The sequence below is a fragment of the Crocuta crocuta genome, unplaced genomic scaffold, assembly GCF_008692635.1.
Source record: "Crocuta crocuta isolate KB4526 unplaced genomic scaffold, BGI_CrCroc_1.0 scaffold1070, whole genome shotgun sequence".
In the NCBI taxonomy this organism is placed as follows: Eukaryota; Metazoa; Chordata; class Mammalia; order Carnivora; family Hyaenidae; genus Crocuta; species Crocuta crocuta.
In genome coordinates this window covers 20,064-34,430 of record NW_027531291.1, presented here as the reverse complement: position 1 = coordinate 34,430, position 14,367 = coordinate 20,064, and the positions used below count along the sequence as shown (strand labels likewise).

At 39.5% G+C, this 14,367-nt stretch overlaps 1 non-coding gene across 1 annotated transcript; it reads right to left on the bottom strand.

Annotated features, from left to right (window-relative positions):
• Window positions 1-1,686: 1,686 nt before the first annotated feature.
• TRNAH-GUG (transfer RNA histidin (anticodon GUG)) lies at window positions 1,687-1,771 on the bottom strand. The gene has a single exon. It is a non-coding gene; the product is annotated as a tRNA-His (tRNA).
• Window positions 1,772-14,367: the final 12,596 nt, after the last annotated feature.

The window sequence follows — 14,367 nt, the reverse complement described above, 5'->3', positions numbered from 1 at the left end:
AAGTGAAGATTTGAGGGTGATAAGGCTGATGGGCTACAAGCATTTGCCGATGTCAGGTGTCCTGCAAGCCGAATATGGTCTTTCCTGTGATGGTTTTGGTGTCATTGAGGATTTTTAAGCCAGGGGATGACATGATGAAATCACAACTTTTTAATTTAATTTAATTTAATTTAATTTAGAGAGAGAGAACGAGCACAAGTGGGGGAGAGGGACAGAGGGAGAGAGAATCTTAAGCAGGCTCCACACTTGACATTGAGCCTGATATGGGGCTTGATCCCACGATCCTGGGCTCATGACCTGAGCCAAAGTCGAGTCAGACACTCAACCAACTGAGCCACCCAGGCACCCCTGAGATAACCATTTTCAAAAGTTCATTTAAGGGGTCACTGCCTGGCTCAGTCCATGAAGCATGTGACTTTTGATCTCAAGGTCACCATTTCAACCCCATATTAGGCTTCCTAATTAGCTTACCTAAAAAAAGAAATGAAAAATAAAATAATAAAAAGCTCATTAGGTGACAGCATGGAGAATGAATTGGAACTCTCCTTTCTAATCACTTACAGTGGTGCACACTGTCATCATAGCACTTCCTGTGGCCTGGTTTATATTAAAATATTAAAAATATTTTTAATGTTTATTTTATTTTTGAGAGAGAGAGACAGAATGTAAGCAGCGGGTAAGCAGAGAGAGAGAGAGAGAGAGAGTCTGAAGCAGGCTCCAGGCCCTGGGGTCTCAGCACAGAGTCAGATGTGGGGCTTGAACTCACAGGCAGTGAGATTGTGACCTGAGCTGAAGTCAGACGCTTAACTGATTGAGCCACCCCGGTGCCCCTATATTAAGATATTTGTGTAAACTGTCTTCTCTACTATTTTATGAGCTCCAGTGCCAGGGGGCTTATTTTATTCAAAGGCGTTATATTCCCTCCCATCACTTAGCATGTTCTTGACCTAGTAGATTCTCAGTGTTTGTGTGAGGACTAACATAGTCTCTTGGTCACAATGATCTTTCATATATTCTTTCCTTCATGTCTCACACTCAGAAACCAACATAGTTTGTTCTCTAATCAAATTAAAGACCTCAAATCAAGATAGATAATTTGGTAAAAGATGTGTCTCCAAAATATTGATTGAGGGCACTGTGTGAAATGGGAAGGCATTGAAGGGTTTTAAGCAGGGGGGTTCAAATTTTTATGTTTAAAAATAATCACTCTGAAAAAACATCACTTGGGTAGGCTGAGAGAAAAGCAGTTCAAGATTTCTTATAACCAACTCCTTTCTCGTTCTCTATGATCCAGGGGTAAGGTGAGAGAGGAGGAACGGTTCATTATTTCTTCCCTTCTACCATCCCTTTGTTCAAGTTCCAAAATTTCCCAGAATGCTTCTTTGCTTGCTCACTTCACCACCTTACTTGTCCCATTCTGGAATCATAGCCAATTTTACCTCTACTATGCACCTGCTCTATGGCCATTAGCAGAAGGCTCAATGCAATGGTAAGCCATGCATTTGTATAGATGTGTCATTTGTTAATAGCCTATATCAGTAGTTTTCTTTTTTTTAAAAATTTTTTTAATGTTTTATTTATTTTTGAGAGAGAGAGAGAGACAGCGTGAGCAGGGGAGGGTCAGAGGGAGAAGGAGTCACAGAATCGGAAGACAGGCTCCAGGCTCTGAGCCAGCTGTCAGCACAGAGCCCGACGTGGGGCTCGAACCCACGAACCGTGAGATCATGACCTGAGCCACAGTCAGACGCTTAACCGACTGAGCCACCCAGGCGCCCTATCAGTAGTTTTCATAAGGCCCTTTTTGTGCACTGAAGCATCTTGCTTCAATGGAGACAAGAGGGGGGACAACACATAGGCATGGGGAAAAGATTTTTAAATTTTATTTATTTTTTGAGGGAGAGAGAGAGATAAACTAAAGCAGGCTCCAGACTCCGAGCTGTCAGCTCAGAACTCGATGGGAGGCTCAAACCCATGAACTGAGAGATCATGACCTGAGCTGAAGTTGGATGCTTAACCAAGTGAGCCACCCAGGAGCCCTGATTTTTTGTGTTGAGATAGATCTGTGAAAAATAAGCCAGCTGGGCCAATCAAAGGAGGGATGCAGAGACTCGAGCACCATGAAGGGAGGTTTTAATCAATGTTTTTTGCAAGAGCGGGTGTCTGATGGACAGGCACACCCAGGGAAGTCACAGCAGGCAATGTAGCTGTGGAGGAGACACAGGTCCCTCCCTTGGTTCCTCATTGGCTGAGTACTGCAGAGCTCATAGCCTTTACCAGAGGTTGCCTATCCCCAGCAAAGGCAAAAGTAGTCTAATTGGAACAAACGCACATTCCCTGAGGTGACACAGAGACGCTTAAGACACTTAACAGACTGAGACACCCAGGCATCCCAAGACAACACAGCTTTCATTTGGTATTTCTGAAAACGAATTCTCTCACTTATTCTTACAGTTTCTCTATCTTATTGATGACTCCTCAAGATAAACGTAGCATGAACAATAAAAGCTAGTGGATATGGGGGCGCCTGGGTGGCTCAGTTGGTTAAGCTTCCTACTTCAGCTCAGGTCATGCTCTCACAGTTCGTGGGTTCGAGCTCTGCATCAGGTTCTGGCCTGACAGCTCAGAGCCTGGAGCCTGCTTGGGATTCTGTGTCTCCCTTTCTCTCTGCTCCTACTATGTTTGTGCTCTGTCTCTGTTTGTCAAAAAAAATAAATAAACATTTAAAAAAATAAAGAAGCGAATCCGCATGTATCTCATGTCTTTCACTTTTCCAAGCACTTGACTTATTGTATCCACATTGCATCCTTCTGATGTAGATGCTTTTATTGCCCCATTTACAGGTAAAGAAATGGAGATACAGAGTCTCAATAACTTGCCCAAGACCCATGGATAATAAATACTCTTGACCACTATGTTGTGTAAAGAATGTACCGATGTCAAGCAAGTTTGACATATATATTAATATCTTTTAATCTATATTATTAAAATATTTAAATATATGGTGAAATCATTTAACATTAACATGTGACTTTTTAAAAAGTGTATTTATTTTGAGAAAGAGCAAGAGAGCATGAACAGAGAAGGGACAGAGAGAGGGAGATAAACAGACTCCACACTGTCAGCACAGAACCTAATACAGGGCTGAACTCATGAACCGTGAGATGATGGACTGAGCTGAAATCAAGAGCTGGATGCTTAACTGACTGAACCCTCCAGGTGCCTGCAACCACAATTCTATTATTTGCTTCCTTGAGTTTATTTGAGATGCCTCAAATAAATGAAATCCTGCAGTATTTGTATTCCTGTGGCTGGTTTATTTTGCTTAGCATAATGTCCTCAAAACTCTTTCATGTTGTCTCATATTGTAGAATTTCATTCTTTTACTATACTGTTAAGACTGAATAGTATTTTATTGTATGTGTACACCACATTTTAAAACACTTAAGCTGTTTTTAGTTTGGCTGTTGTAAATTGTGCTGCAATGAACGTAAGGGTGCAAGTAGCCCTTCATAATATGAAAAAACATACAAAAAAGTGCTCAACATCACTACTCATCAAAGAAATTCAAATCAAAACTACATGAAATAATGCCCACAATGAAGTATCATCTCACACCTCTCAGGAAGGCCATTATCAAAAAACCTGAACAGACAAGCCTTGACAAGGTTGGGAAGAAACTGGAGCCTGTTCACTATTTTAAAAAACAATTTTAAATAAAACTACCATATGATTGAGCAATCCCACTTCTGAGTATTTTTTCAAGTCAGTTATTATTATTATAATTTTTTAAAGTAGACTTCATGCCCAGCATGAAACCCAACGTAGGGCTTGAACTCACAACCCTGATATCAAGACCTGAGTTGAGATCAGGAGTCAGATGCTGAGCTACCCAGTTGCCCCGAGCAAGTTATTTTAAGGTGAATTTCATGTTGTCCAACTCTGTATTGCTTTAACCATGTGGGTGGTTGTCTTTCAGGCTTGCGTGCCCCATTTCCTTTTATGGAAAACTGCATTAACAAAGCGGAGGAATCAGAAGTTCTTGAGTCACATAATAAGAATGATCCATGCTAAAATAAAACATTGTGTTAAAATACCAGATGAACCTGGCCCTTATTATCATGATTATTTACTGTTTCATTTTGCTCTCACTCACCTGAGGTGAGTCACTCTGATAACTCAGAAAGTTTCCGGTATTGCCAGAAGGGTCAATTCGGGAAAGAAAGGAACTGAAATCTGAGACTTGAAAATTTCGTTGCTGAAACTTCAAGTTTTGTTCCAGGGAGAAAGAAATAAGGAAATGTTGTTGAAAATAGTCTAGCGCTACTCTGTCAGAGCAGTCCCACCCGAAACTGGATTCTCTCTCACCCAGTGCACACCAGGGTGTGACCGTGCCTGATAAGGGTGCAACAGGTCCCAACACGAGCCACTCAATCTTTGTGCTCACCGTTTGCAGTGATGTGATAAATTTGGGCTGATGCCACTTGTGTAAATCAACAATTTGAACTTGATGCTTGAACTTTACAGCTGGGATGGAAGGGGTCTCACGGGTCATCTAGGTAAAATGATGGTTTCAGTCAGCTCAGGCTACCCTAACAAACTACCTTAGTCTGGGTGGTGTAGGCACTAAATATTTATTTCTCACAGCTCTGGAGTCTGGGAAGCCAAAATGCTGGGCACTGATCTAGTAAGGATCCTCTTCCTGGTTTGCAGATGGTCCTTTTTTCGGTGACCTAATGACCTAATTGCCTCCATCTCCAAGGCTTCATCTCCAAATAGCATCACTTTGGAGAAGAGAGTGTCAACATACAAATTTTGAGGAGATAAAAACATTCAATACACATCAATGATAGTATTTTTTTTTTTTTAATTTTAAGAGTAGGGTCTGTTTTTGTTACTTATTTACTTATTCATTTATTTATTTAAAACTTTTAAAATTGTTTTTATTTATTTTTGAGAGACAGGGCACGAGTCGGGGAGGGGCAGAGAGAGAGAGGGAGATACAGAATCTGAAGCAGGCTCCAAAGCCTGATGGGGGGCTCCAACTTGTGAACCATGAGATCATGACCTGAGCCAAAGTCAGACACCTTACCAACTGAGCCTCTGAGGCACGCCAAAGCACAATATTTTTATGTTAATTTATTTTGAGAGAGGGGCAGAGAGACACAGAGAGAGCAAATCCTAAGTAGTCTCATCAGTAGCACAAAGCCTGATGCATGGCTTGAAACCACAATGAACCCGTGAGACCATGATCTGAGCCAGAACCATGATTTGGACATTTAATTGGCTGAGCCACACAGGTACCCCAGAAGTAAAGACAATTTAATTTCCCTGCCTTTTCTTCTCTCTCCTGAGTGGCCTGCAGAGGCACACATACCAAACATAGTTTGATGACCTCTGATCTAGTTTGAATCTCTCCCTGTACAAATGAGAGAATTGAGGCCATGGAATAGCAGTGACAAGTCTAAAGTTGTTCATTGTGTTAGTGGCAAAAGTTGAGGCCGTGCACATGACTGTTTAGGACATGGCAATTTAATTTTTCCAATGATCTCGGTCAAATATATTGTAATCAACTTTTATTCTTCTTTTACTTCCATATTGCACATCTTAGGGTCCATCATCAATGACCTTCAAAATATATCCAGAGTCAGACCATCCTTCCCCTGCCCATGCTATGACTTTGATCCTAGTTGCCATCATTTTTCTTCTGCAACAACATCCCAACTCATCTCTCTGTTTTTAGCTAGGGATGAACCTACTTCCTACCTGCCCTTGTTGGTTTCACTCAACAGAGCAATCAAATCAGTCCTTTTAAAAACACTGTGTTTAATTGTATCTGAAATGCCACCAAATTAAGAGGCATCATTATCTCATGTACTGTTAAGAAAGAAACGCTTCCAGTCATATAATGATGCAATGCTCTCCATCACTTACAGGTTTTACTTTAGCCTTTGTACTGTGCTTCAGGAAGGCTATCCGGTCCTCATAAAGCTGGGTTAGTTGTTCCACCATGTACTCTCACAACGTCTACTTATATTTCACTTAATACTGTGTTCAAATTACCTGTTTACTCATCTGTCTTCTTTTAGTATGCTAAGGTACAGTCATGAACTCACGAATTGTGATTATGACCTGAGCTAATGTTGGACCCTTGACTTACGGAACCACCCAGGCACCCAATGAATGGATGCTAAATAGGTTGACTGTACTGCATTATATGAACACCTGAAACCCCCAAAACTTTACTGCATATGTCAGCAGTTTTTCTGTCAAGGTTCGGCTAAAACACAGTTTTTTACTAGTGGCCCCAACATGCAGAGTGACAATCTTCCTGGACAAACCATTATGATTGGTCATCCTGTCATCATGGCATATATAGCACATAACTTTCCAACTTTAGTATCTTTCTGTTGAGCTTCTGTATTTGTAGCCACATATTTTTAAGAGTTTGAAAACTCATGCCCTGAACATGCTTGAAACTTTCTTTCCCTAAAATTATGTTTTTATTTTAAAGTATATATAGTATACATGATAAGCTATGGTCATCTTTGACTCCCAAGGTGGTTCCTTCTACATAATTACTGTTTTTACTTTGCATGTAGCCTTTGGATCTTTAGGCATTTACACATATATTTACAAAACAACCTTATGGAAATATACAGTATTATTCTAGGGGTACTTATTTCTAAATATATTAGGCAAATTGCCTTTAAATTAAAAAAATTTTTGAGAAATAATTATTTTATTATTTTATTTTTATTTTTAAGAGGAAAATGTGATTTTCCTTATTACATTTATTTATTTAATTTGATTTAAATCCATGTTAATTAACATATGGTGTAATAATAGTTTCAGGAGTAGAGTTTAGAGATTTATCACTTGCACATAAAACCCAGTGCTCATCCCAACAAGTGTCCTTCTTAATGCCCATCATCCATTTAGCCCATCCCCCCCTACCCACCACCCCATCAGTAACCCTCAATTTGTTCTCTATAATTAAGACCTCTTCTGGTCTCCCTGTCTGTTTTTATCTTATTTTCCCTTCCCATATTCTATGTTTATCTGTTTTGTTTCTTAAATACCACATGTGAGTGAAAGCATATGATATTTATCTTTCTCTAAAAATTCATTTTTAATGAGACTTCTATACCATTATTTCTCATATATAATTAAATGCAGCTAAATATAAAAGACCAACCAACATGGCTAAGGACCCACTTAAATGTATNACAAGCAGGGGAGGGGCAGAGAGAGAGGGAGACACAGTATCCAAAGCAGGCTCCAGGCTCTGAGCTGTCTGACATGGGGCCCAAACTCACATGCCGTGAGATCATTACTGGATTTGAAATCAGCCACTTAACCGACTGAGCCACCCAGGCACCGCACAACTACTCTCAGTTTAGAAGTGTGGTTCTAAACCTCTTCTTCTTGGACAAATTTGTGCTATTCTTCAGGGCAAGGGGACATTTTCCTGGTGGTAGTGGGGTATATCTTTGCACAGTGGGATTTGCCTAAGAAGCTTGAGAACTAAGCCTGACTTGGAATCGGGACAACTGGTCCCACCACGTTATGGAAGCCGACCTACCTTGGCCTTTTGTTTTATGTCCGCCACCCTCTTAGCATTTTTATCTGCAAGTTAACAATAAGACAGTCCTGGATTTCATTCTTTTAAAAATTGTCCCATTCAGCAAAGTGCTTCTTTTTCCACCTCTTAGGACTTTAAGTTTTTATCAGATACACTGGGTATATTCTCTGTACCCTACTCTGGCCCACATAACCTTACCTAGTCTATTCAGCACATTTGTTTAAAACCTATTATTGATCACAATTGCTGTTTGTATGATCATAAAACCAAATTTTTAATAACATTAAAAACATTAAGAAAACATGTTTAAAATGAATTTAATATGGTCTGTGCCAACATTAAATAATAAATATTAATTTTGATGAGATCATTGACAACTTAGGCTGGTCTAGTGAGTCTGCTTTGTTGTAGAAGCATACAGAAACAAATTAAAATTCATTTAAATTACTAAGTATTAACTTCTTTTTTAAAAAGTATCAATTCTTGGGGCGCCTGGGTGGCTTCGTCGGTTAAGCGTCCGACTTTCACTTAGGTCATGATCTCGCGGTTCGTGGGTTCGGGCCCCGCGTCGGGCTCTGTGCTGACTGCCGGCTCAGAGCCTGGAGCCTGTTTCAGTCTGTGACTCCCTCTCTCTCTGACCCTCCCCTGCTCACGCTGTCTCTCTCTCTCTCTCCTAGAAATAAATAAAACATTAAAAAAAAAATTTAAAAAAGTATCAATTCTTTTTAAACATTTTTTTAGTTTGTTGTCAATTTAGTTAACATACAATGTAGTCTTGTCTTCAGTAGTAGATTCCCGTGATTCATCACTTACATATAACACCCGGTACTCATCCCAACAAGTGCCCTCCTCAATGCCCATCAGCCATTTTCCCCATCCCCCCGAACTCTCCAACCCCATCAATCCTCAGTTTGTTCTCTGTATTTTAAGAGCCTTCTATGGGTTGCCTCCTCTTCTGTTTGCACCTTATTAATTAAGCACTACAGCTGTAGGATGATTCATTTACCTGGGTTTATTGAAAACAAACACTGCTTCCTCTTATTTCTTTCTAGGGGAATTTAGAGAAAATCCATCCTTTCAAAAAGATTTTATGTTTAAGTAAACTCTGTGCTTAGTGTGGGACTTGAACTCACAACCCTGAGATCAAGAATTGCATGCTCCACTAACTGAGCCAAGGAGGTGATTCTAAAATCCATTTTTAATAGTTTCTTTGCCACGTTAGGATGACAGCCTACCTAGTGAGCATCCCTTACTCCAGCCCTTCCAGCCATTCCCTACTTGGAGCTGCTGTGGTATGATGGTTAAGAGCATGAGCTCTGGAATCATCAGCTGGACCTCGATTTCAATCATGCATGGCATGCATTACACTAATTTTATGTTACTTAACTTCTTTGAGCCTCAATTTCCTCATCTGTAAAAGATTGATAATTACAGGAGCGAATCTGAGAAGAAGGGATTTAGTAAATTGCTCAGCTTTTGAATAAAAACATTGGAAACATTGATTCAATTCAAAATCCTCATTCTTATCTTCTTAGGAATAGAACAATAGAAGAAAACCAAATACACCTTTTTCTGACTGCGAACATCCTCACACAGCATGGCCCCAATAAAAAAAGTGTCTAGTGGAAATCTTCTGCCTCTAGGATATTCAAGGCGTGTGGAAACGTGGCTTTAATTTGCAAAACTTGTTTGTATTTTAACCCCATTAGAACAGTCCCACCTGGTTGGACTTAAAGTTTGGTCTATTCCATTTTTGAAAGGTCAATTCTCCATTCCCTAGATTATAGACCTTTAATTCACTAGTTGTAAAATCTAAACCACTGGCCAGTAAGTCTTCTCTTGGCCACATTCAAAATTGGGGTCTCGGGTAAATGGTTTACAGGACAAGCCGGGGAGAATTAGGTACTGGTTTCCCATTATTGACCACCATCTAATCCATCATTTTGCACTGAAATTTCTTTTCTAAGCATACATTGATTTGCAATTTTTATTGATCTTTCTTTGGCCTTTGACTTTGTGGTCAGGAATCTATTCTGAACTTAGCCATTTGGCTTCATAGAATCCCCAGAGCTACTGAAGCTAATGTAGAACTTGTACTTTAATAGCATCATGAAAATCTGGGTCAATAGATAAATTTAATTCAGTTGGAAGTAAAATGTAATATGATGAAGTCTACACCTTCCTTTTAAAGCAGCTTTTCTATAATGGCTTTACATCATCTCTCTTTGAGCTGGGTGGATGGCCCCACGCTTAGTAGATAAGCATTTCTATCTGCTGATACCATGATTTTATTATCAGGAATTACTGTAATCTCTTACTGTAAAAAGGAATGACTTAGATCAGCTTTAGAGGATCCAGTAACACTTGTGTGTGGATTTATGGGAAGTTAGCATATTAAAAGTGGCATTTCAAAACAAAGAAGAATGATGGAGTGTTTAATAAATGCTATTGAGAAAATCAGTTATTATTTAGAAAAAGAAAGACGTTTATTAATTTCTTACAGCATGCCATGAAATAAATTCCAGATTGTTTAGAGGCCTAAGCCAAAGAAACTATATTATAAGGTGTTGAAATAAAACAAAGATTTCTTCATTTTTGTGAGGGGAAACACAGGCAAGACACCAAACTTATGAACCACAAAGAAACAGATAAGCAGAAATACTTCTGTAAAATTAAGAATGATTTCGTGATGAAAGTGAACATAAAATAAAAGATAAGAGGAAGACAGGGAGAAAATCTGTGCAACAGATATAATAGGCAGAGGGTTAATATTTATACAACAAAAGAGCTCTTATAATCATTAATTTAAAAGCAACCCAAACAGTAGTAATTGTGGAACCACAAAGGAAAAAATACAAATGGCCCATTTACTTTAAAGGTTGCTAAACGTTCTGCATCCCATTCCAGTGGGTGTGGAGAGAGGGTTTTCCCACACCACCACAGTCAGCAATTCTCTGACACCAGCTGGGTATCCTCCAGTTCAATTCAACGCTGACAGTTTCTACCAGGAGCCAGCATTCAATCACACTGGTCAAGGGCTCCATCTGCAAGACTGTCCCCCTCAACCAACTTCAGATGCCAGTCACAAATCCCAGGTTGTTGACGGCACTTTTGATCTGTTGGTTGTAAATCAGCAGCTTCTACGCCCTCTCCTTGGGTTTGATTAATTTGCTAGAGTGGCTCACAGAACTCAGAGACACATTTTACTTACTAGATCACTGGTTTATTATAAAATGATGTAACTCAGGAATAGCCAGAGGGAAGAGATTCATAGGGCAAGGCATGTAGGAAGGGCCTGGAACACCCTACCAGAGCATACCAGTCTTCCCAAATCTCCATGTGTTCACCAACCTGGAAGCTTTCCAAACCCTTTCCTTTGGGTTTTTATAGAGGCTTCATGTATGGGCATGATCAATTCAACCTCTATCCTTCTCCCTTCTCTAGAGGTCAAAGAGTGGAACTAAAAGTTCCAGCCCTCTATTCAAGTAGGTTCCCCTCGCAACTCCCAACCTTAGGTACTTTCCAAAATTCACTTCATTAACAGAAACCCAGTTGTGGTGGGAAAAAGCTTATAAGTAAGAAGGCCCCCATTTCACTTTTATGGCGATAGCAGCTGAGTACAGAAGACCAAATAATATGACAAAAGATGTTCCCACTACTCTTACTGCTCAGGAAATTCCAACGGTTTTGGGAGCTGTGAGCCAGGAACTGTGGACAAAGACCAAATATATATGAAAAAAAATGTATTTAGATATATATTCGTTCAGATGAATTACCAAATACAAATATTTCTTATAAATCATAATACCACAGTTGCTCAACCAAGAATCAAGTAGATGTGTGGTCAAAATAAAATTTGGCTTTTCACATTTATTTATAAATTAAAACTCAGGAGATATAAATTTTACGAGGGGTCAATTGAAAAAAAGATATTTACTGGTAGAAGTGAGCGCCATGCCTCAAGCTGGTAGGAGATGTATGTTTTCTCACATAAGGTAAAAAGGCACCCTTGAAACTCCTGGCCATGGAAAAGTCTTGGCTACCGACATAAAGTCTTGGCTACCGACATACTGGAGGAAGGTGAATTCAGGCTCTAATTTTCCTCGTCCTGCAAATTCATTTGCATCTCTCCAACTTTACTGTGAGTCCAGGGGGAGATATAGGAGGTGCTCTGAATGCCAGCTACCTCCTGGCCAGCTTCTACCAGGTATGATGATGCTAACCAACACGGCCTCATTGCTCAGTATTCCATTGCCCAAGTTATCCTAATTCCCTGGAGTTTATCTCTTTGGCATGAACAAATACTAAGGGCTGGGACGGAACTGGCCATCACAGCGGAACATATGGCTGCAACATTCTACCCTTCTCTACACTATCTTCTATATCTTGGAAGGCTGGGAAGGCTACAATGTGACCCAAATTCCCAGGAAGAGAACAGATTGGAAAATGGCACTCCCTAGTTCGAGCCCTGCTGGGAGCAGGTTTCTTTGAATCTAAGGAGGACAGAAAAGGGGAAAAAAATCACGCTCCTCCACTGCAGGAAACCATGTTTGGATAGCGTGCTTGGGGATGTAAGTTTTTCCACGTGTTCCCCTCCCACCACCTTCCAACACCATTTTGACGTTTATTTTCCTTATAATATTTTTAAAAAGATTGACAGTATTTAGATTCGACAGAGGTGTGAAGGAAAGGACACTGAACAGTATTCGGTAGTGTTAAAAACAAGACAACAGGACACAAATGGAATCACGTATGCTAAGCCTGTCACTAATCTGAGACTTATGTTAATCACAATTTCAGCTCTCCCAGAAGTAAAATCTTAAACCAGTCAGCCCCAAATCATTTGATCAGGATGAGTTCGGTAATCCGTCTGATAGACTCCTGCGAATTCTCTAAAAGAAAATGACCTTGCAATAACTGACCAGGTTTTCGGTCTAATTTAACTCCCCTTTTCCTGTTTCCTTCTGCTTATAAAGGTCCTTCATTTTGTATAACTCCTCTGAGATCCTTTCTGTTAGATTGGATACTGCTTGATTCATCAATCATTGATAAAGCCAATAAGATATTTATAATTTACTCGGTCGAATTTTGTTTTTTAACAGTATTAACAATTATTTTACCTATTGGATCAACAATTCAATTGCTAAGAATCTATCCTGTAAAATTATTCATATCAGTCATTATTATTCATTGTCTTTATTTTTTTATTTTGAAAGATCATGTGCATTTGTGTGCACAAATGGGAGAGGGGCATAGAGAGAGGGACAAGAGAGAGTATCCTAAGCAGGTTCCATGTTCAGCTTGATCCCACAACCCTAGGATCATGACCTGAGCTGAAATCAAGAGTCAGATGCTCAACTGACTGAGCCTTCCAGACACTCACCCATTTTCCATTTCTAATTCCTCACTGGATAGCTCCATTAGGATATCTCACAAACATCTCAAAACCACACCTTTCATCTTATTTACACTGAATTCATGATGTTTCCATTCTTAAATTGGACTAGCATTCCATCTCTCCTATATCAGAAAACTGTGCCCCTAATCCAATCTATTTGTATGCCAAAAAATCACCAGTATTTTTGATATTCCTTCATATCAAATATCCAACATATCAGCAAGTCCAATGGATCTATCTTCAAAATGTATCTGAAATAGTCAGTTCTCCACATTCACTGCCCCCACTGAGAGTAACATCTTTTGCTTGTATTAGAGCAATAGCTTCATAACTTGCATACTGTTGTCCTCCATTTATTCATATTCCTGTATAGTAAAAAAATGAAGAGATGAGCCACAGAGTAGGAGAATATATTTACAACCACATAATTGATTTAAAAAACTAATATTCAAAATACTCAAAGAACTCTTACAACTCAGTAATACACAAACAATCTCATTTAATTTTGTTTCTTCGTTTTTGTTTCATTAGTAGGCTTCATGCCTGGTGCAGAACCCAAAATGAGGGTTTGAACTCATGACCCTGAGATCAAGACCTGAGTTGAGATCAAGAGCCAGATACTTAACTGACTGAGCCGCTCACATGGCCTCAAACAATCCCATTTGAAAAACAGACAAAATAAGTGTCCATCAACTGATGAATGGATCAAAATGCGGTTTATCTGTACAATGGAATACTACATGGCAATGAGAAAGAATGAAATCTGGCCATGTGTAGCAACATGGATGGAGCTTGAGGGTGTTATGCGGAGGGAAATAAGTCTGGCAGAGAAGGACAGATACCATATGCTTGCACGTATAGGAGGATTAGAGGAACTTAACGGGGGACTGTGGGGGAGAAGAAGGGGAAAAATAGTGGAGGAGAGGGAGGGAGGCAAACCATGAGACTCTTGAATGCTTAGAACAAACAAGGCTGATGGGGTGCGGGAGAGGAAAGTGGGGTGATGGGTATGGAAGAGGGCACTTGTGGGGATGAGCACTGTGTGTTATATGGAAACCAACTTGACAATAAATTATTTAAAAATAAAGAAATTAAGAAAAATAAATTTAAAAAGACAAAAGATTTTAGTGAATACTTCACTAAACAATTTATACACAGGGAAATGAGCACAGAAAAGACATTTGACACCATTATTCATTAAAGAAATCAAATTAAAATCACAAAGAGATACTACTCCACAGCCATTAGAATGACTACATTATTTTCTTACACCATACACAAAAATAAACTCAAAATGGAGAAAGGACCTGAATGTGAGACAGGACACCATCAAAACCCTAGAAGAGAAAGCAGGAAACAAGCTCCTTGACCAGCAACTTCTTACTTG